General features: G+C 38.8%; 1 long non-coding RNA gene across 1 annotated transcript; it reads left to right on the forward strand.

Moving 5' to 3' along the window:
* The first annotated feature begins 10,067 nt into the window (after positions 1-10,067).
* On the forward strand, positions 10,068-11,280 carry LOC308650502. Its single transcript, XR_014022335.1, has 3 exons — positions 10,068-10,160; positions 10,508-10,566; positions 11,104-11,280. It is a non-coding gene; the product is annotated as an uncharacterized lncRNA (long non-coding RNA).
* Positions 11,281-23,414: the final 12,134 nt, after the last annotated feature.

Raw genomic sequence — 23,414 nt, forward strand, 5'->3', positions numbered from 1 at the left:
TTCCAGCTGCACAGATAGGAGAGAGTATGGAGAATCCACAAACCCTATTAATTGCTTTGGACCAGCAGGGACTCACCAGTTCAATTCACATCCCTACTGAAGAGGATTCAGTCATATGGTCTTCACTAACTTCAAGGGAGGCTGGGAAATGTAATGAATGTGAATTGTTTTCTCTTCATATCAGTGTCAATTACAAAATGATATCATGAAAACCAGAGAATGACTTGATACAATCATTAGAGAGGCAAGAAAAGAATCTGGAGGTCAATGATTATCTCCCTAGTCATTAACTTGGCAGAGTTTCCTGGGAAAATTGGATTTTCTAGATCTCAGGGATTATCCAATAGGCTCCAAGTGCTTCCCCTGACCCACCCCCCCATACCAGGGATTGAAACACCCAGGGGCACTTAACCACTGAGCCATACCCCCCAGTCCATATTGATTTTTTAATTTGAGGCAGGGTCTCACTAAGTTGCAGATTTGATATTTACATGTGGTTTAGAGGAGATATCTGTAGTAAGGGAGGAGTCTCTCATTTGTAGCTACTAATATATTTTGTTTTTTTAGCCAATTAAAAAATGACTTGGGGCTGGGGATGTGGCTCAGTGGTATAGCACTTGCCTAGCATGTTTGTGGCCCTGAGTTTAATCCCTGGCACCACCACCACAAAAAAAAAAAAAAAAAAAAAAAAAAGACTGTGGACTTTTAAAACTTTTATTCCTGCTGATAGGCATTTCTCTGGATCCTGTTCAAATGCATTCCTTCTGATAGGTTACTGGCTTACAAGTAGCTCCCATTAATCTCTCCCTACTTTTATGAACAGAGTAAGCTTTTTGATTTCCTTGATGCTGGTTTTAACCAGCCCTACCAGAATGCAATCTGGACAAATGTGTCATTAATTTTCTTTAACTGATCCTGGAAATTGACTAATTATGTTTTCAAAGTAGATGTACTTTCCCCTCCAGATGATGGAATGGAAAACTGGGAACATTTTACCCAGCAATTCAAAAGAATATCCAAAGATTAATAAACGATAATAGCAGCAACAGCAAGAATAAGAGCAAATAATTTTTTGCCACTCAAGGACTGAGGCCAGGGCACATCTTTCCCATTGCTCAAGTACCCACTTATCTAGGTCATACCAAATAGGATGGTTTGAGTGGTTTTGAAACTTGTATCTGTATGAGTCTCAACAGATGGTTTTATAGGTTGCTTTGTCTTTTTATCAACAACTTGAAAAGCTTGTTCTATAGTAATGGAATTGATTTATAACAGTGATTGAATATGATTCCTCATCCTACTTTAAAATCCTAATCAAATTATTGTGTGATTATTTCCCCTCTACCTTACATGTAATTTTAGGGAGTGTGTAAAGAAGCCCTTGGAGCCAGGTGTGGTGGCACATGCCTGTAATCCCAGTGGCTTGGAAGGCTGAGACAGGAGGATCACAATTTTAAAGCCAGCCTCAACAATTTAGTGAGGCCCTAAGCAACTTAGTGAGACCCTACCTCAAAATAAAAAATAAAAATGGACTGGTGGATATGGCTCAGTAGTTAAATGCCTCTGGGTTCAATCCTTGGTATTAAAAAAAAAAAAAAAGCACTTGGAGTCTATTGGATAATCCCTGAGATCTAGAGAATCCAATTTTCACAAAAAAACTCTGCCTAAGTTAATGATTAGGGAGATAATCAATGGCCTCCAGATTCTTTTCTTGCCTCTCTAATGATTGCACAAAGTTATTCTCCTGTTTTCATGATATTATTTTGACTTTCCAAGTCCAAGGGCAATCTTTGCTCTAACAATTCTGGCTTTGAACTTCCTGCAGAGTTTCTTGTTTAAAACAATTTAGAGCCTTGGGTATTTAGGGCTATCTCTTTTGATTATGTTTTGAATATCTCCTAGATGACTTTGCACAAATATTTTGAATTAGATGCATGTCTGTACCTAGGAAACTTGCTGGCTTTTATGTTCTCCCACTTATTTTCCTTTTGAAATTAACACAGTATTTTTACTTTTGGAGATTTTCTCAACATATCCTGTGTATTCTCGAGGCTGAGCCATCCTCTATTTGAGAATACTTATCACAAGCTCCAGGGAGGACAATGAAGTAATTGTGATGAGCCACAATCTGAGTCTCCTGGGACCTAAAGTTTGGGGACATTTGCTTCCCTTACTCTCAGAATAGTGATGGTGGAAAGAAAATTGAGAAACAATGTGATAAATTTAACATAGAAATGTGTTATGAAGGAGATCTGATAAAAACGAGTAGGAAAACTTTAAAGCTGTTAACTTGAAAAATGTTAAATAACACGCCATACAAATCTATTTGAAAAGTTTTTGTGACTCAGAAGAAATAGATTTTTTTTTTTTAGACAGAGAGAGAATTTTAATATATATATATATATATATATATATATATATATATATATATATATATATATATATATATTTTTAGCTTTTGGCGGACACAACGTTTTTGTTTGTATGTGGTGCTGAGGATCGAACCCCGGGCCTCGCGCATGCCAGGCCAGCGCGCTACCGCTTGAGCCACATCCCCAGCCCAAGAAATAGAATTTTTGATGTGCTGCACACGGTTTTCCTTTTAGGTTAAGGACAGGAGACAGAAAAGAGAGCAAGGAATAGAAGGCTAAGGAGGATTTGCTAATTAATTTTCCATCTAATTTCTAAGTGATATAAGATTTTTGTCTTGCTGTCAGCCTATTTGTGTTCATCTAATTAATTTCAGCTGTCACCACACAAAGTATACAGTACATGTTTCCTTATATGGTAGTCAAGACTAGTTTACTTCATGGATTGGGACACAGGTGATAAATGCACTGGTTTCCTACACCATATTTATTTCCTATACATTCTTTGGTAAAAGAATTCCACACATTGAGTGGCAATGTGCCTAGAATCACATTCAGTTAAGGCTGTCCATATGACCCAATTTTAGCCAATAGAATATAAAAGGAAATCCAGTAAGTGGAGCTTTTGGGAAATAAACCCTTCCTTTTTTTTTTCCCCTAATAAAAGAGGATAAGCTCGGCTGGCATGTGTCTTTTGGCCTTCCTCATTTTTCCTACCTGCAGTGATGACTTATGCCCAAAGGTGCAGGAGCCATCCTGTGATCATAAAGACAAAGCTCACCTCTTAGGAATGACAAAGCACCACACAGAAGGAAACTGGTTCCCTGGACAGTTGTCTCATCCCTGGATGGTTCTCCTTTAGCATTCTTATAGAATGAGATCTCTAGCCGCCTGTTTGTTCAGGTAACTCTACTTGGTTTTGGGTCTGTGCAGCCAAATGTGGTCCTAAGTGACTCAATTTAACAGCTACTTCCCTGGTAAAGCTGGCAACCAGCTATTTCATTGTTTGTTTCAATCTGCCTAGAATTGGAGTTACAAATTCAAAAAGGCTCAAGTTATTTTGAGGGGATCCTCCTTAAGGTACCTGAAACAGTTGGCAGGTAGAACTACAAGCATAGTATTTTCTATGTGTTTTTTTCCTCCTGTTTTTGGTTTGACCCCCATTCCTTCCTTTAATCTCCCTTTTGCCTCTTTTGAAAAATGTTTGGAACCGCTTTTCTGTTCTTTCTATCCATCACAGGCTATGCTAGACACCCCTCTCCAACCCTGCCAGCCTTTCATTATGGGTTCTAGCAAATGCATAGTTTTCTGGGCACGTTTTGCAATCTATTTTACCTCTGAAAGGACCTGAGAGATGGTTTACTTCAGTTCTATCATTCCACTGAAGAGGAAACAAGGAGAAAATATAAGAAAGTAATTGCCCCAATGAAAACTTCCAAATAAAAAAGTATTATTGACCATCCTTTGTGTGTGACAGACACCAATTACAATGGCAAACATTGGTGGTGCTTTGACTGCACATCAGGCCTACTGCTAAGCATCATTTATGCTCTATCAACATTTAATCTTCCCAACAGCACAATGAGGAAAGATTTGTAAGTATTTTTATTTAACCAAAGAGGAAACTTGGGAACAGAAGAGTGAAGTGACTTCTTGATGTCATGTATCTAGCTATGCTTCACTCCAGAAGAATCTGAAAAATGGAATACTGAGTTTCCCAGCCTTCATCATGTTAATCACATTGACCCACAGAATGAAGATGGAAAATAATGTACAATTAGTCTGTCATAGATTAATTAAAATTTAAAATATTATCTTGTCACATATTAATCACTTATGGGTAGTTTGAAAATAGTACAATTTTTATTTATTCACTCATCAAAAGACAGGCTATTATATTTCAGGCATTAGCTAAGCCCTGGGAATATAACATGGTACCAATCCCATTTCTTGTCCTCAAGAGACATGTTCAATGGGAGGAGAGTGAGAAGTCAACAGGTAAGCAAGTGATTTCATAGAGGATGCCATCAAAGGAAGGTAGGTTGGGCAAGACAACCTGCTGGCTGTGACCTCTAAGCCAAGAACTGCAGGAGAGCAGGGTTTCAGCAAGTTAAGGGGGAGAGAAAGCACTACATGGATGGGAAAAACAAATGCTGAAGCCAAAGAGTAAGAAACATCGTGGTGTATTGTGGGATGTGAGGAAAGAAGCATGACTAGAATATTAACTAAGGGATTACACAGCCAGAAATAAGCTGGAGGGCTGGTTGGACAAGAGCAATGGGAATCCATCAAATGGCTTTAATCAAGGAAGCGATGTGATCAGACACATATTTTAGAAAAATCAGCCTGGATTCTCTGGATAGGAAGTATTAAAGAGAGATTTTTGATGAGGTTTAAAAAATTTGTACTGTTTTTTTTTCACATTTTTTTTTGTTTTCATTTCATTCATAACAAATACTAGAAAGTTTTAAAAGAAAAAAAAATCCCACAGGATTCTTTGCTTTATCACAACTACATCAGGGCCCTGAAGTTGTGTAGGAGGAGTAGAATTGTGTGTGTGTGTGTGTGTGTGTGTGTGTGTATGTTTGAACAATTTGGTATAATTTGCTTCCAGTGAATAAGAACTACTCTTATTATGGATTTGGGACATAAAATATGTTAAATATTAATGCACATCCACCTGTGTGTGTTGAAAACTTTCAATGACTGAGCAGGAAGTACAATATAGTTTATGCTGACAAATAATAAATTCCATTTTCCAGTCAGATACACGTAAAGATGAAAAACTTTCTGCTTTTTCTGAAAGGTCAAAGGCTCTTCCTTGAAGATTATTTCTTTAAACCAATTCTAAAGCTTTCTTATTTCAGGTGAAGGTAGTTTTTCTTTCTGTTGCTGTTTGTAGGGCTAAAAATCAAATCCAGGGCCTTGCCCATATGAAGCAAGTGTTTTCATGGAGTCACATCCTTATTTTTCAAAAAATAATAACAAATGACAGTGACTTCTCTTTGCTACCTCAATGTTGTGAGACTAAAATTGTCATAGGTAATTATGTAAATAGAGGCTTCTCCAACTGTAGCAAGTATTCCTTAGTTCTTTGATTGATCTTTGTGCTCAGATCCATTAACATGTAGGTCACTGGCCTCTCTAGACAAATGTAGAAAAAATAAAACCTCACTTTCATCATCCTTTCCAATAATGATGAATATCTGCAATAGATTTCATCATATGACACTAAGTACATGTACAATAAATATTGAAAAATATGGAGGCATTCTTAAAAGATAACACTCTACCCAGATGATTTCTTCAGTGAATAGAAAACACTTAACTTGATCAAATTCTAAGATTGCAATTTCTGAATCTGGTTGTGATCTGCATTTGACCTCTCCAGATGAAAGACTTATTAATCAGTTTAGAGCATAAGAAATATCCACAAGTTAGTGCTAATTCTATTTAAAAGAGAGCTCGTGATTTACTGAGAGGAAAAAGGAATCTGATATGATCAACTCTATTGTAAAGCAAAGTTATTGTTAAATTAGCAGCTCTTTCCTAAAGTTCATAGCAGGCAAGTGAACATCCTATATTTAGCTCTTATTCTTTCCTTTGATATATTTACAAATAGTAATGGTTTCTTGTTTCTGGTCCTCCTCCTCCTCTTTTTCATACAGTGCTTTTTACGAGCAGTGTGACTTTGAGCTACCCAATCTCTCTAGATCCCTATTTCTACATTTGGATTCTATAAAATATGGGAAATACTACCACAGGGGATTTTTAAGAGGATCAAAAAAGATAATATCAGTGAAAGTGTTTTACACAATATCTGGTATATATACAATTCTTAGTGGAATTTGCACCAAGTCACTTCTCTTTGGAAAGCAGAGGTTACATGTCAAAGTCAAATGAAGGTAAGGACAGCAGGAGACACAGCTAAGCTCTTCTCACATTTTTGTTACTTTCTTCCAAATTCAAAGTGAAAAATGCCATCAAAATCACTTTTATTGTGTGCACACACTTAATTTTATGAAGGTTAATGGGGATTTGAAAGAAATTTAAATTAATAGAATGAGCTGCTGCTATGGGCTACATTTTCTTACTCTGATACACTTCTTTCCAATTTTAATAGTAAGAGACACCATATTGCTTTATTTAAAAAACATCAAATTAAGTGTGGTTTTTCTCCCAATCTTGAAGACATCAAGGTTTGGATCCCTGGGATCATAGAAGGACCTTATTAAAAAGGAGACGTTGAATCATGGCTGTCACTATCTTTACTGTTGCTGCTCTCAGGCTTTACACTCCACTCTTTGGAAACACAAACCTTGCATAACTTCTCAGATTCTCCAAGTTGCCTCCTCCTTCATCTTGTCAACTAGTGCCACATTTAGACCTCACTGCCACTCTATTTCAGGCTTCAGTGATGTACCAATGGCAGGATGTAGGATTTGACTTACTGGGTGCCAGAACAGGAGGGCTGATGGTGGTGATATGCACAAATTCAGAGGCAATGGCTCCCTATGGGGTGAACCTGGATCAATGGGAAATGGTAAATTGGAGGCATATATATTAGTTAGCTCTGTGTCACTGTAATGAAATACAGTGTAATGAAATACTGGGCAGATATTGCTTATGAAGAAAGATTTATTTTGGCTTGCAGATCTGCTTCATGTCCAAAATCTGGATGCCTCATTGGTTTGGGCCTCTAGTGAACATGGGTATCATGGTGTGAAGGAACACACGAAGGAACAGTTGCTGAAATCTCAAGCCATGAAGCAGAGAGAGGAACGAAATGGGCAGAAACCCACAATCCCATTCTAGGGCATTTCCTCAATGACCAACGGACTTTCCACTAGGACTACCTCATAAAGGTCCACAATACCTCCCATTGCCAGTACCCTGAGAACCAAGCCTTTAACTTATGGGCCTTTTGGGGATATCACCCATATTCAAACCATAGCATGATCCAAGATAAGTTAACCTGGTTTTGTTTTGTTTTGCTTTTTATGTTTTTTTTTTTTTTTTTTTTATAAGGTATAGTTCCTTCTTGCAAACCTCACTGGAGAAGACCTTCATGCCAAGAGAACATACTTTTGGAGAACCATGCAATCTTTTTTCATGGCTTGTGAAGTGGTATCCAGCCAGTAACTCATAGCATTCCACTGTCTGAATCTTTCTAAGACTCTGCCATCCTTTTTTTAGTTTCATTAACTTAAGCTTGCAAACTCTGAAAAGAGTTTCCCCACCTTAAGCTTGGCTTTACAGACAGTGGGATCTAGATATTGCAGTCATTCTTTATCAAGCGTCATGTGGGAGTGAGGCATGAATCTTTGCTCTAGAGGAGAGCACCTTCCCAAATTTCTCCCTTCCCAGTTTTAGAATACTCAGTCTTTCCATAGCAGAAAGCCTTTTAAATTGAGTTTATATTTCCAAATAAAGCCTGAGTGACTTGTCTGCTTTACACATCTATTTTTGAAAAAAAAACATCATAAATTAATTGTTTTGGTAGAGCAGATTGGACTTGGGACTGAAGTTTGGCTATTATCTTAAAATGGAGAAGAGAAAATACTTTTTCTTATACATATCTGAGAATACAACAAAAAATAATTCTCACTTCGTTATCTTTGTACTCTATCAGCTCTCTGTTTTAGTATTCTAGATAGGAATTCAAACAACTGGATAAAGAAGAATATTTGTTAAAATCTCCCAGGATGCTTCAAAAATGCCTGTGGTTTCACTAAGCTTCCTGGAATTCTAAGATTTGTAATTTGTCTATGGAGTCATGAACTTTAAATATAATCTGCCAAAACTGCTAATTAAAAAATTAAAACAACACTATTATATGGGAAAAAACTGCTTTTATGTTCCTTTTGTTCCTAAAGGTAAGATACTATAGTAATCTAGAGAACAGGATTATTAGGAAAGTGAGACATTACTGTAAGAGGAAAGACAGCAGTATTCTACTGCTTAGATGTTTACCAAAGTACTAATGTTAGGGGTTTGATCTATATATTTATATCACATGTATTTATATAGAAATCTAGCATAAATAATATATATATATATATATATATATATATATATATATATATATATATATTCTAGAGATACTAGCCAATGCAATTAAATAAATAAAATAAATTAGGTGATAAAATGAGGGTTACTTGAGAATAATAATATCATACAAAAAATCTGAGATAATCAATGGAAACAAATCAATAAGAACTAAGAAAGATATTTTCAATTAATAAACCAAAATCAAGATTTTTTTTTACACAATTGGCAAGAAAATATATTGGAAAAAAAAGTCCCATTTCCAAAGACATAGAAAGAATAATATGGTTAAGATATACATAAATACAATTGCAAAATTCTACTGAAAAATATTAAAATAAGTGAATAAATAGAAAATCCTATTTTATTCCTGGATAGAAGCTTCCATATCACAGAGGCACCAGTTCTTCCTAAATTTTTGCATTTATTAAAACTGAATCTAGAGTTTATATGGGAAAATAAATATTGGAGTATTGCTAGGGCAATTCAGAATAAAAAAAAAATGAAGAAAGAAAACTGGCACTAGAGAAAACAAAGCCTGCCACAAAGTTACAGTAATTAGATGGTATGGTATTTACTAGTGGGACCAGGCAGGCCAGAGTCTGGAAGTGGAACCAGGTACACGTGAGGGGAATCAAGCCCTCCTAAGTGCGGTTGGTCCTGATGTGAATTGGTATAACCTTTTTGGAGGACGATTCTACAATACCTAGTATCTTTAAAATGCATGTACTAGGTAGATTAACAGTGCTATTTTTAGGAATTTATCAAATAGACTCAGACACATTCAAATATGTACAGCTCTTGTTACTGCAACAATTCTCTAATGGCAAAATAACTAAAAGCAAAAATAAAAGCCAATAAAATCTGAATGTTTGAAACCAGACAACAGTTGTTTAAAAGTTAAGTAAATGGAGAAACAGCCGTACAATGGAATATAAACAATCATGAAATTGCTTCTTAGTGATCTGTAATGCACAATAGCACACTAACGGATCTGAGAAATCCATCTTTGTTTCCAGTTTTTACCATTTTCCCCAAATTTGGCCCTAGAAACCCTTTTCTATATGAGGAAACTTGGAAATGCTGCTGTGCTCTCATCAAGGATAAACATCTGCGATCTTCCTTATATTTTGCTGCCGTCTGTATTTGTCACATCTTTGATCTGGTCTGACGTGTGCCATGTCAGGCGCCATCACTGCTCCCGGAATGACAATCTTCCTCATTAGATCTTGTACTAAGATGCTTCACTTCCTTTAAAGTGGGATCCCTGCTGGCCACCAACCTCTCATTTCAAATATCAGTGGTTTTCTTGGCTTGTGAAAAAATAGGATAATGTGGGAAATGACTGAAAAAATGACTTCCATCTGCTTTTGCTGTCACACTCTCCCTTGAGGCTGCTCGTCACTGATAAACGTGATGAACATACTCAGTCTGTGATATGAAGGTCCTGTGCTCCCTACCTACTGGCCATCTGGGGCAGGCAGCAGAGGGGAGTCAGAGAATTACAGTCTCCAGAGGTCGTGTTTGACAGTGATTAAAACACCTGGAAACATGGACAAGAGTACTCTGACTTATATTTCATGTTTTATATACTGACTGCTGACCTTGCTTTGCAACTGAGCCCAAGTGTGTGTGGGTGTAATGTGAAACTAGGTTTAGGTCCTGTCTTAAATTGAATCGTACAAGGAAGAGGTGGGGTAGAAGCTGAACTTGTACTGAACTTGTCTGCTTCCTGTTCAGTTGGTATGAATATAGCATTGAGTAGCCTGAAAAAAAAATCTTTTTATTGAGATTTAAATGGCCTTACTGCAACTTGACCTGGTCTTGCTGCCACCAAGACATCCACGTATTAGCATCTGTGTTTGGGGGGTCTTCTCCATTGGCTGTTGGCAGGAAGGGCTGTTAGGAAAGAGACCAAAACCAAGAATAAAGGGCGATGGGCAGGAACCCTCCATTAGTGAGGACCTATGCAATCCACTGGGTTTCCCTTGTAACCTATATTGTCTGACCTCTAAAAATCCCTTCCATCATTCCTTCTGCTCAGATCTTCAGAAAGATACCTCATCTCTTATTGTTCACTTCTTTCCTAGAACACGCCACTAAAAATCTCTACTTGAAGTTTCTGGCAGGACATAGACATGATCTGCAGGTAAGAGGCAGATGCATACATCATGTGTTTACATATGCTTCAAGTGAAGAGGTGTCTTGCACTATGGAGTGCTCCCAATTCCAATCGACTGACTCTAGATAGAAAGTATTCATTGGAGAGTTTCTTTCTTTTTCTTTCTTCCATTATTGAGGAACTTATCTTAAGCACCAATTCTAAGAGCCAAAGAAGCTGAGGAAGGAATTAAAATAGCATCATCATATGTAAAGATTGGAAGAGAAGTGGGAAATGTCAAAAATTAGAAGTTATACAAATAATTTGGTAATCTCTGGCTATTAGGAAATTTAACTCGGGTCTCCTAGGCAATGCTGGATACTGTGTCTGCTTGAATGAGAATTGCGTTTGGAATGCCAACCAGCCTCTGTACTTGCTGTTTTGAGAAATACCACCTGCAAAACTGGTCTTGGTGGGAAGTTCAGCCACCATAATAAACTGTCTGATGACTCTCCTAGCTCCTTACACAACTCACAGATGCCCAAGGGCATTCTGTGACATGTTTTCTTCCCCTCTGTCATACAGTGAAAAGAAACAGATGGTACAACCCATGATGGCAGCTGGGTTCTCCTTCATTACCTCATTCCTGTTCATGATTGCAATTCCAGCTCAAGTACTTTTTAAGAGGAAATACATTTCCCTCATACAACCTGAAAGAGTTCTTAACACCATTTTGATTTTGTCACCTTCTATCATATTGTATTTTCTCCATATAATTGAATAAATCTGATCATGTAGCATTTAATGAATTTCCTCAGAGTCCAGATCTCTTCTTTTAACACTAAGAATGAACCTTTCACCCACACTCTGACATCTTACTGCATGGGTAAGCAAATACCTGGGAATCTCTAAAGCTATGAATTAAATAGGAAAAAAATATTTTTTCTTCTCAATAATATTCTCTTCCTGACACTTTTGCTCTGTTTTAGTTTGTTATGTATAGCAAATGGTATACTGCATTTTTTTCTGGCATTGAAAATTTACTGAATTTAAAATCCAAGTTAAATAAAAGTGATGCCTGAATTTCAGTAACCAGAGAAATTTGATTCTAAAATATATTAATTGCAGTGGATGAAAATCATTCCTATGAGAGTGGAAACATGTTTTCCTGGCTTTTCCTCCCAGACTTCAGGCCTCTGTAAAAGTTTATTCCATGTTCTCTCAACTATTTCTGGAAACCCACAAGGTCAGGGCTGTCGGGTTATATTCAGTTCCCACGTGACTTCTTGGATTGTTGCCTGCTTTTTCTGTTCTGACATCCTCATGATGAGTATCTCCTTATCCAGTGACAGCCAGAGTCCTTGGTTCTGCAGGACCTCTCAGGTATTCTTTCTCTTCCCAAAGGGATGACTCTCCCCCATTGGGAAATGCCTCCACTGAGTGACTGCAGCCCCACAGGCACTTCCAGGTTTGGTGGTCTGTGATGGTGCCATGCACCAGAGAGGACCTTTCTCCTTTTATCATCTCGTGTTTGTCTTCCCAGAATTCATATGTTGAAACCCTAATCCCAATGTGATGGTATTCAAAGAAGACATTTAGGAGATGATTAGTCATGAAGGCAGAACCCTTATGAATGGTATTTGTGCCATTATAAGGAGAGGCCTGGCAGTTAGCTAACTCTTTTATTTGAGGATACAAAGAGAGGTTGGCAGTCTGCAACCTAAAAGAGGACCCTCATTGGACCTCAATCATACCATCACCCTGATCTTGACCTTTCAGTCTCCAGAACAGTAAGAAATAAATTTCCATTTTTTTTTTTTTTGTTAGCTACCGGGTCTGTGGTAATTTATTATAGCAGCCTGAATGGACTACGACACATCCCTTTGGCTGTTATTCTCTGTTAAACAAATACAAAATCTCTGCTGCTTGTGTTCCAACAGAACTCTTGGTAAAACAGTTTTCTGGTTTCTTATCTTGAATGGTTTCCTTTCACCATAAGGCTCATTCAGGCATAAGTCTTCAGAGGACCAAGCTGCAGATAAATGCTGTGCTGGAGTCAAAACTGTCTCTCCTCTCTAACAACCAAAGTATCACCACAGAGCTGGAGACTCTCAGGCCCTCTTGCACATGGATTTCAGGCCTACCTTCTCCCAGTTCACAGGTATGCAAGATGTGTCTGAAACTCATCAGAGTACATAACTGATAAGCAGTTTGAAGCCCCATTCCTCTACAAGAATAAATAGAGAAATAAAGACATTGGGAACTCTAAAGGGGTGGTAAAGCACATGACAATAAGGGAGGAGAACTCTTTGCACAGTAATACCTTTGTGAAAGACTAAGGAAGTTACAAGAATATTAATCTTACAACACTCCTTTAGGACCATCTTGGAGAGGCGAGAGGTAGTGCTTGAGAGGGACCAGCTGAGGCAGCAAGAGGAGGCAGTGGGAGGAGGGTGTGAATTGGAAGGGGGATTCTGGATATGGGAGCCAACATTTCCTGGTTCTTTCAATTTATTCATTATTTTAAAATATTGATATACACAATTATTCCCTTACCAGTTCACAAAGATCCAAGAAGTGATAGTACTCCATTTATGGAAAGGAATAATAAGAGAAATTCTCTCTTTCAGTGAGAATTTATTGCTTTTTTCACTAATAATGATATTTTCATTAATAATGATATTTTATACATGAGATAGAAAGTTGAAAGTTAAATATTGCTCTATGCTATATCCCAGGGAGAAATTTAGGTCAGAGCCTTAGCAAAGCAGAAATTTCTTTGCTTTGACCTTTTCCTGTATTTAATAGGGCTTTATGAGCAATGATGTCTGTGGCTAGGGGACATGTTAACAGCTTTTCACTTGCTGTGGAGAACTATGCTGAAGCTCTTGCAGAAGGTACTTGATGCCAGAGCCAGTTGGACTCATTTTCTTGAAGGCATTTAAAGTCTCAGGAACAGCTTTTTATTTTGACAGAACAAAGTTGATGGAGATATATAGTGGCCTCTACCAAGTTGTTCATGATTAAATAAATTAGATCCACAAATAGTACTTTCTAATTATTAAGAAAATTGCTTTTAACTTACTTTCAGATATAATTTAGAAAGAAACCTTTGTCCCATCCAGTCATAGTAAAATTGGTTCTATTGTTAATGTAATGGTGCCAAAGGGACTTTTTCTTAGGCATTTAACACTGATTTCGCAGATTTGTGTGGTTCACTAATTGATTTCCATATATGGCTTTTCAAGTGGGAGAAAATCAGAAATGCATTATATTTTAATGAATGGATAAGAAAGGGAAGGATTCCAAGAGTAAATTGTAATGTGAGTTATCTACATTTATCAAGCAAGAACATTTATTCTTTTACAAATAGAATCTTTAACTTTATTTTCTTGGCAATGAATAAATATCGAAAGGAAATAACACTATGGGAAATAAATGAGCCCATATATGCTTAGAATAACTGTTCCCATGTTTATTAAAATTATCTGGTGTTTTGTATCAAGTAGCTGAGAAGTAAATAAAGGTTTTAGGTTCTTTCTGTGATTTTTATTGTATATCAAAATATTTGCTCTATTATTTTTATTTTTATTTATTTATTTATTTATTTATTTATTTATTTATTTATTTATTTTTTATTGTTGGTCGTTCAAAACATTACATAGTTCTTAATATATCATATTTCACAGTTTGATTCAAGTGGGTTATGAACTCCCATTTTTACCCCGTATACAGATTGCTGTATCACATCAGTTACACTTCCATTGATTTACATATTGCCATTCTAGTGTCTGATGTATTCTGCTGTCTATCCTATTCTCTACTATCCCCCCTCCCCATTTCTCTCTCTACCCCCTCTACTGTAAATCATTTCTTCCACTTGTATTATTCTTCCCTTACCCCTCACTTCCTCTTATATGTAATTTTGTAAAACCCTGAGGATCACCTTCCATTTCCATGCGATTTCCCTTCTCACTCCCTTTCCCTCCCACCTCTCATCCCTGTTTAATGTTAGTCATCTTCTCATGCTCTTCTTCCCTACTCTGTTCTTAGTTATTTTCCTTATATCAAAGAAGACATTTGGCATTTGTTTTTTAGGGATTGGCTAGCCTCACTTAGCATAATCTGCTCTAATGCCATCCATTTCCCTCCAAATTCTATAATTTTGTCATTTTTTAATGCAGAGTAATACTCCATTGTGTATAAATGCCACATTTTTTTTATCCATTCGTCTATTGAAGGGCATCTAGGTTGCTTCCACAGTCTTGCTATTGTGAATTGTGCTGCTATGAACATCCATGTGGCAGTGTCCCTGTAGCATGCTGTTTTTAGGTCTTTAGGGAATAGACCCAGAAGGGGAATAGCTGGATCAAATGGTGGTTCCATTCCCAGCTTTCCAAGAAATCTCCATACTGCTTTCCAAATTGGTTGCACCAATTTGCAGTCCCACCAGCAATGTACAAGTGTACCCTTTTCCCCACATCCTCACCAGCACTTGTTGTTGTTGGACTTCATAATGGCTGCCAATCTTACTGGAGTGAGATGGTATCTTAGGGTGGTTTTGATTTGCATTTCTCTGACTGCTAGTGATGGTGAGCATTTTTTCATGTACTTATTAATTGATTGTATGTCCTCCACTGAGAAGTGTCTGTTCAGGTCCTTGGCCCATTTGTTGATTGGGTTATTTGTTATCTTATAGTCTAATTTTTTGAGTTCTTTGTATACTCTGGATATTAGGGCTCTATCTGAAGTGTGTGGAGTAAAGATTTGTTCCCAGGATGTAGGCTCCCTGTTTACCTCTCTTATTGTTTCTTTTGCTGAGAAAAAACTTTTTAGTTTGAGTAAGTCCCATTTGTTGGTTCTAGTTGTTAACTCTTGTGCTATGGGTGTCCTATTGAGGAATTTGGAGCCCGACCCCACAGTATGTAGATCATAGCCAACTTTTTCTTCTATCAGACGCCGTGTCTCTGATTTAATATCAAGCTCCTTGATCCATTTTGAGTTAACTTTTGTGCTTGGCAAGAGAAAGGGATTCAGTTTCATTTTGATGCAAATGGATTTCCAGTTTTCCTAGCACCATTTGTTGAAGATGCTATCCTTTCTCCATTGCATGCTTTTAGCCCCTTTATCAAATATAAGATAGTTGTAGTTTTGTGGATTGGTTACTGTGTCCTCTATTCTGTACCATTGGTCCACTAGCCTGTTTTGGTACCAGTACCATGCTGTTTTTGTTACTATTGCTCTGTAGTATAGTTTGAAGTCTGGTATCGCTATACCGCCTGATTCACACTTCCTGCTTAGCATTGTTTTTGCTACTCTGGGTCTTTTATTATTCCATTTGAATTTCATGATTGTTTTATCTATTTCTACAAGAAATGCTATTGGGATTTTGATTGGCATTGCATTGAACTTATAGAGAACTTTTGGTAATATTGCCATTTTGATGATGTTAGTTCTGCCTATCCATGAACAGGGTATATTTTTCCATCTTCTAAGGTCTTCTTCTATATCTCTCTTTAGGGTTCTGTAGTTTTCATTGTATAAGTCTTTCACCTCTTTTGTTAGGTTGATTCCCAAGTATTTTATTTTTGGGGGGGATATTGTGAATGGAGTAGTTGTCCTCATTTCCGTTTCAGAGGATTTGTCGCTGATATACAGGAATGCCTTTGATTTATGTGTGTTGATTTTATATCCTGCCACTTTGCTGAATTCATTTATTAGCTCTAATAGTTTCTTTGTAGACCCTTTTGGGTCTGCTAGGTATAGAATCATGTCATCTGCAAATAGTGATAATTTAAGTTCTTCTTTTCCTATTTTTATGCCTTTAATTTCTTTCGTCTGTCTAATTGCTCTGGCCAGTGTTTCGAGGACTATGTTGAACAGAAGTGGTGAGAGAGGGCATCCCTGTCTTGTACCAGATCTTAGAGGGAATGCCTTCAATTTTTCTCCATTCAGAATGATGCTGGCCTGTGGCTTATCATAGATTGCTTTTACAATGTTGAGGTATGATCCTGTTATCCCTAATTTTTGTAGAGTTTTGAACATAAAGGGATGCTGTACTTTGTCGAATGCTTTTTCTGCATCTATTGAGATGATCATATGGTTCTTATTTTTAAGTCTATTGATATGGTGAATAACATTTATTGATTTCCATATATTGAACCAGCCTTGCATCCCAGGGATGAATCCTACTTAATCATGGTGTATAATTTTTTTGATATGTTTTTGAATCCGATTCGCCAGAATTTTATTGAGGATTTTTGCATCTAGGTTCATTAGAGATATTGGTCTGTAGTTTTCTTTCTTTGAAGTGTCTTTGTCTGGTTTAGGCATCAGGGTGATGTTGGCCTCGTAGAATGTATTTGGAAGTTCTCCCTCTTTTTCTATTTCCTGAAATAGCTTGAAAAGTATTGGTGTTAGTTCCTCTTTAAAGGTTTTGTAAAACTCTGCTGTATACCCATCCGGTCCTGGGCTTTTCTTAGTTGGTAGTCTTTTGATGGTTTCTTCTATTTCCTCTATTGTTATTGGTCTGTTTAGGTTGTCTATATCCTCCTGACTCAATCTGGGCAGATCATATGACTTAAGAAATTTATCTATGCCTTCACTATCTTCTATTTTATTGGAGTATAAGGATTCAAAATAATTTCTGATTATCTTCTGTATTTCTGAAGTGTCTGTTGTGATATTGTCTTTTTCATCCCATATGCTGGTAATTTGAGTTCTCTCTCTTCATCTCTTCGTTAGCATGGCTAAGGGTCTGTCGATTTTATTTATTTTTTCAAAGAACCAACTTTTAGTTTTGTCAATTTTTTCAATTGTTTCTTTTGTTTCAATTTCATTAATTTCAGCTCTGATTTTAATTATTTCTTGCCTTCTACTTCTTTTGCTGTTGTTTTGCTCTTCTTTTTCTAGGATTTTGAGATGAAGTATGAGATCATTTATTTGTTGGTTTTTTATTTTTTTAAGGAATGAACTCCAAGCAATGAATTTTCCTCTTAGAACTGCTTTCAATGTGTCCCATAGATTCCGATATGTTGTGTCTGTGTTTTCATTTAACTCTAAGAAGTTTTTAATTTCCTCCTTGATGTCTTCTAAAACCCATTGATCATTCAGTAACCTATTGTTCATTCTTCAAGTGATGCATGATTTTTCCTTCCTTCTTTTATCGTTGATTTTCAGTTTCATTCCATTATCTTTTAACTTTTGTTTATCGTGGAAGGTTTTAATTTCATCTTCCATCCTAAAGCTTAATTTCGCCGGATACATGATTCTTGGTTGGAACCCATTTTTTTTCAGTGTTTGAAATATGTTATTCCAGGATCTTCTAGCTTTCAGAGTCTGTGTTGAGAGATCAGCTGTTATCCTGATTGGTTTACCCCTAAATGTAATCTGCTTCCTTTCTCTTGTAGCTTTTAAAATTCTCTCCTTATTCTGTATGTTGGGCATCTTCATTATAATGTGTCTAGGTGTGGATCTCTTATGATTTTGCACATTCGGCGTCCTGTAGGCTTCTAGGAGTTGGGATTCTGTCTCATTCTTCAAGTCTGGGAAGTTTTCTTGTATTATTTCATTGAATAGATTGTTTATTCCTTTGGTTTGGAGCTCTGTGCCTTCCTGTATCCCAATGACTCTTAAGTTTGGTCTTTTAATGTTATCCCATATTTCTTGGATGTTCTGCTCATGGTTTCTTAGCAGTCTTGCTGAGCTGTCTATGTTCTTTTCAAGTTGAAATACTTTGTCTTCATTGTCTGATGTTCTATCTTCTAAGTGATCTACTCTGCTGGTAGTATTCTCAATTGAGTTTTTAAGTTGGTTTATTGCTTCCTGCATTTCTAGGATTTCTATTTGTTTGTTTTTTATTACCTCTATCTCCCTGTGTAATTGATCTTTTACTTTCTGGATTTGTTTATGTAGTTCCTTGTCAAAGTGATCTTTCATTGTCTGATTTTGCTGTCCCATGTCTTCCTTGAGACTCCAGATCATCTGAAGCATGTATATCCTGAACTCTTTTTCTGACATTCCATCTGTTGCAGCTATTACCTCTTCTAAAGTTGAGTTGACCTGCATTGCTTGTGGTCCTTTCTTTCCTTGTCTTTTCATACTGCTCGCGTTTCTTTCTGCTTGGTGAAACTGTTGTGTTTTTGAAATTTTCCCCCTATTTATTTATATTGCTCTTGTATAGTTGGAAAATCTCCCTTGCAGGGCGGGTAGTGGCTGTCCTCCTCCTCTAATTAGGGTGATCTGTCTACCACTCTGGTCGGTCGCAGGTCTGCCCACCCTGCAGGCGCGGGTGGCAGCTCTGCTCTGTCCGCACTCCAATTGTGGTGACGTAACTACCACGCCCTCAGGTCGTTGGTCGTGATCCAGATGTGGGCGGCGGCTCTGCTCGTCCCCTACTCCAATTGGTGTGACGTTTCTACCACGCTGGCAGGCCTCTAGGCCTGTTCCGCCGGTGGGTCGCAGGTCTGCCCACCTTGCGGGCTCGGGCGGTAGTTCTGCTCAGACCCCACTCCCAATGGGGGTACCTGACTGCCTCTCCAACGGGTCGCTGGGCGCTGGGCTTTTTCCAGACACGGGCGGCGGCTCTGCTCCACCCCCGCTCCAACCAGTGTGACGTGACTGCCTCGGTGCTACGTGTCCACCACGCTGGCAGGCTACCGAGCCTGTCCTGCCAGTGGGACGCAGGTCTGCCTACCTTGCAGGCTCAGACGGCGGCTCTGCACAGCCCCTACTCCAAATGGGGTGACTTGGCTACCACGCCATCGGGTCGCCGGTCCTGTTCTAGGTGTGGGCGGCTACTCTCTTCGGCCCCAGCTGCAGTTGGGGTGTCGTGATACCACGCCGGCGGGTCACTTGGTCTGCTCTGGGCTCAGGCGGCAGCTCCCCTCTGCCCCCCTGGCCCCCACAGCACCCAGCAGGACCCGGACCGAGAAGCAGTCACCGCAGGTTCCCCAACCCTGGGCCAAAGCAGCTTCGGGAGCCAGAACCCGGCCTCTCCGATCCCGGCTCACGCTCCACTAGGAGCAGGCTCCAAGGAGCGACCCCTGCGGGTTCCCCTGCCCCAGGCCAAAGCAACTCCCGGAGCCAGAGCCCGGCCGCTCCAAGCTCTCCGAGCTCGGTGCACGTTCCGCTGGGAGCAGGCTCAAAGACGCAGTCCCCGCGGGCTCCCCAGCCCCGGGCCAAAACTGTTCTGGGAGTCAGAACCCAGCCGCCCCGAGCTCAGCGCACGCTCCACTTGGAGCTGGCCTCAACATGCAGTCTCTGCAGGTTCCCCAGCCCTGGGCCTAAGCAGCCCTGGGAACCAGATTCCGGCCACTCAGAGCCCGGCGCATGCCTTGCCAGGAGCGAGCCCCTAGGAGTATTCTCCACTGGTTCTCCAGCCCCGAGCCTGAGCGATCTGTCTGCAAATACCAGCCTGAAATCACCCGTTCCGTAGCTGAATGAGCTGAGATCAGTAGAAAACAGGGATGATTACATCAGCTCTCCAAGATGGCGGCTGCTGTCCTCCTCCGTGGTCCGACCGGTGTCGAGAACCGAACTGGACCACTTCTCTCCTCTGTCTCAAAGCCGGAACTCAGCACTAAGCACGGCCATTGCACCACTGGCAGGAGCCCCCAGAATCCGCATCGCTGCACCCCCGCTCCGGCACCTCACCGCTTCCCAGCGCGCGCCGCAGACTCCAGCTGCGTGCGGGGCGCGACCCTCCATGCGGAGAAATCGCCCACGTCTGAGCCCCTGCAACCGAACCTTGTGCGATGGAAATCCGTCCACTAGATTCTGGAGCATCTCAATTTCACTGGAAATTCCCAACAAGATAGCCTTCAGCTGTTTCACCTCGTCTTTCTCCCGCACAGTGACGCGGCGCACTGGGGTGATGCACTCCCTTCGCCGCCATCTTCCGAGAGCTGCTGTATTATTTTTAAATGAAGGATGTACATGGATGTATGCTGACTTTTTTAAAGGAAATATTGAAAATTCTTTCTCTCATAATAATGCAACAATTGTATTTTTTGCATATTTCCTCTACTTTCCATATGTTTGTACGTAAATTATAGTTTTACAAGTATGATGCACAGTATTCAACTGTGTAAAGATTTATTATTATTATTTTTTTACCCAGAAAGCTAAGAAGCACACATTATATCCAAATGCTTTACTAATTTGAAACCTTCATGTCTAAGGTATAAAGTTCCTTTAATACTGATAGTTGCAAAACACCACTGTGACCTCACCAACAGAAGGCCTCACTTCTCCCCTTCAGGAACCTCCAAGATGGTCCTGAGATTTCTACTGGTATTTTTACTCCTTGCAGACATATGAAATCCATATTTACTATCTTTATTTTCTGAAGTCAGCCTTCAGACTTTTAAGAAGTGTTTGCAAAGCTCATCATCATATGATGATAATATTAATTGTCAGGTCAATGTTCTTTTTATTCTTGTTGACAATGTAGCATAAGAGCATACCTTCATTGAAACCCTCTCCTCCTTACACTTCCACAGCCCCGATCTGTTTCTGCTCACTTGTTTTTCCTTTTGGTGTCTCTTCTTCAGTTCCATTTCCCAGTGCTTTCTACACTTACTGTCCTGTAAATCCTTGCAAGGGCAAGTGGTACTAGCAACACCTGGGAGCTCTTAATGTAAATGCAGAATTCAAACCTCATCCCAGAATTAGGAATCTCTACTTCAATAACATTAATAGGCAATCCATTTCCATATTCAGATTTGAGAATAATGGGCCTAAATGATGGTGTTTATTAAAGCCCTTTCCTCTGTCCCTTTCTACCTTTTTTTGGATATTCACATCAGTGCCAGACTTTGACATATATATTCTTATAACTTTCAAACTAACTTCATTACCTAAATCTTTGAGAGACAGGCATTCATTTGGATTTGCGTAATGACTTGCATATCCCATAGGCATCATGAACTAAATATGTCTGATATGGAACTAATTTTCATTTTCTCCTGTCTGCCCAAATACCCAAGCCAGAAATCCATTATCCTTGACTCCGCCTTCTCCCTCAGTGGTAGAACGTACTAATAGAGAAACATCAGCTATAGAGAATACCATGGGAAATTTTGAAATTAAATGCTTCTATTTTATCATAAGTCAATTTTTCCGCTTTCCTCCATCCAAAACGAGAGGAAAAAAAATCTGTGGAGGTCAGTTGTCAGACCTGGTTTTCTGTGGCTTCCTGAGAGATTGATTGAGAGAGCATGAATTGTTTTCCAATGGAAAGCTCCTTTAGTTTGTTTTTAATTGTTTGAAATCAGTGTCAAAGAAGAATTGAACTTTGAACACGTCAGGAGTGGAAGTAGAGGTCTTTTTGTAATGCAAGAGTTGGCAAATAGGTAAATGGAAAAAAGATCACTGGTGGGAAGGTAAGTAGAGGTACTATGGACTGAATTAGAACAAAATATATTTCAATCTTTTATAATTATGTCAACATAGACTCTACTGTCATGTATAATTAAAAAGAACCAATAAAATCTAAAAAAAAAAAAGAGATGACAAAAATGTATACATCCTGGTTTGCTTTCTGACAATTATTTCAATGCTAGAGTGCTCTGGAAGTTCACCAGATGTTGCTCTTGTCTTGTTTTTAAGCAATATGCTTTCAGGAACAAATGTTTATGTTGAAATTTCTTATATAGGGCTTTAGTTGTCTCCTGAATAACATCTAGATTTGAGTTACTCTGTTTGCAATTAGCTAAAATTACACATGTGGGGTCAGAGACCGCTGGTTGCCAACAAATATCTGGCATCCTTCCCTCCTCTCAGCAGAATCCTGCCTTGATTTTAGGTGACCTCTCTTTTGCAATCAATATGGTTAGGGTTAGATGTGTGTCTAAATGAACGGCTGCATAGCTTAGCATCTCTGCCACCACTACTATCCTCCTATTGTTCTCAATAGAGCCCCAGAGCCTAGGATCAATCATGAGACACAGAGAAGTCTCAGTGCCAGTACAGTGGGACATGCTCTAGCCCCCCACTCCTTTGCCATGGAAACAGGGGTAGAGAGCTTAGTGCCTCTAAATCTCTTAATATCATCACTCACCTGAGTAGTGTATTCGCAGTCATTTGCTATCTGGACTGGATAAGGAATCACCATCTGTAACACACTTTGTATGGAGGAAAATGTGTTTGGCACTTCAAATATCTAATTTACTAAGCAACATTTGCTGCATGGCTGTGTGTGTAAGTGGATGCCTGCCAGGGTATGTGGACTGAGATGAATCAGGAATCAAGAGCCTTGAAGTGAAAAATGGATTTGATTCCTAAATATGGTTGTGACTATGCATAGGAACAGATTTAGGGGAGCAAAGCCCATAGATGGTTAAATTCAGTGAAGTGGGGGTAAGGAAACAACTAGCAATTTGATGTAATTCAGCTATTTCCTCCCTCACCCACTCTACTAGAACCAAAGTGGTTTCTCATCTCCTTTATCTAATGCTCCACGATATCCTCAGATAGAAATGCAAATCAGGCCACTGAGTCACACCTGCATCCCCAGAGATGCTCCTGCATGATGAGTAAGGGGCAGTGCTTCCATGTTTTCAAATAGAAATTTACAAAAGAACAGGCAGAGAAAACATCTCATTTGGTATGGTTTTAACTCCTTCAAACCAGCACACAACATTAGGCCTTTATCATTCCTGTTTTGTTTTGTTTTTAAGAATAGTAAAGCAAACAACTTGAATTGCACATGGTTTCATGGTATCCATCTGGGGTTTATTTTCTTTGTAATTTACCAATATCTTGTAACTGGCCAAAGCCTTGCTAGAGAATTAGAAATATAATGAAACAATACAGGAGAGATAGCAATTTTCTATTGTTTTCCCAAAGAGATTGAGAAGCATGAACTGATTAAACAGGTGCAGATGAAAGAGGCT

Source organism: Spermophilus citellus (assembly GCF_964194105.1).
Source record: "Spermophilus citellus genome assembly, chromosome: 5".
Classification (NCBI taxonomy): Eukaryota; Metazoa; Chordata; class Mammalia; order Rodentia; family Sciuridae; genus Spermophilus; species Spermophilus citellus.